The 1,245-nt window shown below is 53.3% G+C and overlaps 1 protein-coding gene across 1 annotated transcript in view; it reads left to right on the top strand.

Moving 5' to 3' along the window:
* Nucleotide 1: 1 nt before the first annotated feature.
* HECTD2 (HECT domain E3 ubiquitin protein ligase 2) overlaps nucleotides 2-1,245 on the top strand; it is a 67,578-nt gene continuing 66,334 nt past the window's right edge. Inside the window, exon 1 of the mRNA XM_014456971.1 lies at nucleotides 2-155. The gene's annotated coding sequence lies outside the window, so the exon portion shown is untranslated. The remainder of the gene's footprint in view (nucleotides 156-1,245) is intronic.

The raw sequence follows: 1,245 nt of genomic DNA, 5'->3' as shown, positions 1-1,245 counted from the left end.
ACCTCGCGCTCCCGCCGCCCTGACCGACATGAGCGAGACGGATCCCGGTGCCCTCGCCCGCCGCGCCGCCGGCGGATGAGAGGAAAGGGAAGGAGAAGGAGCCGGAGCGCGAGAAGCTGCCGCCCATCGTGTCCGCGGGCGCCAGCGCGACTGCGGTAGGTGCCTGGCGGCCACCCGACGGCGGGCATGGGGAGGGAGGACCAGGGACACCCAGGGGCCGTGTCTCCTCGGGCATCCCCCGGAATCCCCGGGTAGATGCGCCCAGGCCCCCTTCCCGGGGCCGAGTGAGAGCTGTGCCCTGTGGACCGCCGCGATCTCTTGGCCAGCGCACCTTCCACCCTCGGGAAATGGGGTGCCCGGGTCCGCGGGCCGTTTTCGGTTATTTTCTGGGTGGAAGGGAGCATTTTCTCTAAGGACCTGCACCTTGGAGTCGGCGTTATCTGCCGGATGAGGATAAGGTGCCAGGCGGGCGGGAGTGGGTTTTCCACTGAGCTGTCTGCCTGCCTACCTTTGAGAAGCGGAGATTAGCCCTTTTCCTTCGCTTTTCCTTCCTCCTTCCGATTGAAGGGGCTCCGCGGCGAGTTTCCACTTCAGTGAGACCTTCGCGTTGCTGTCGGGGTGGTGGGAGGCAGATGCCTTGGTGATGGTTTTCTTCTTCGTGTGGTACAGACCTGTGAGGGGAAGTGGGGAGGCCTTTTAACCTGTTTATTTAAACTCAAGTTGCCTAAACTTGACAGGGATGATTTCCCAGCTGGATTTTCCTTCTGTTTATTTGATGAGCGCTCTCAGGCTTCAACTACATTTTGCCAGATGATGTAATGGCACATCCCCGCTCCCGTTTTTACTGGTGGCTATGACTCTGGTTACCTGGGAGCTCACACACACACACAAATCTCTGATTTTTATTTGAAATCACATTTGAACACTTTGAGAGTTTGCTTCGGTCCATTTAAAGATCATCACTTGTCATGCGGCTGCCAGTGACAAATAGGAAAAGTTTGGAGAGCATGACACATGTTTTTTATTCCTTTGCAATTCGTTTCTTAAAACCTCCCTCTTACGTGACTAAAAACTTAACTAAAATAACTCATTCTTCTTTAAAGTAGTGGGAATAATGTTTTGACTTGGTAGGTGTTTCAAAAATATCTAAGGGCCATGATAACTGGAAATTGTTAGGACAAACTCTTTACATGAAAGCAGTGCAGCAAAGTGGACAGTAATAAATGGCACATTTTAAAATGTGGG

Source organism: Myotis lucifugus, unplaced genomic scaffold (genome assembly GCF_000147115.1).
Source record: "Myotis lucifugus unplaced genomic scaffold, Myoluc2.0 scaffold_66, whole genome shotgun sequence".
Lineage (NCBI taxonomy): Eukaryota > Metazoa > Chordata > Mammalia > Chiroptera > Vespertilionidae > Myotis > Myotis lucifugus.
Note: the sequence above shows the minus strand (reverse complement) of the source record. Positions and strands in the feature narration are given on the sequence as shown.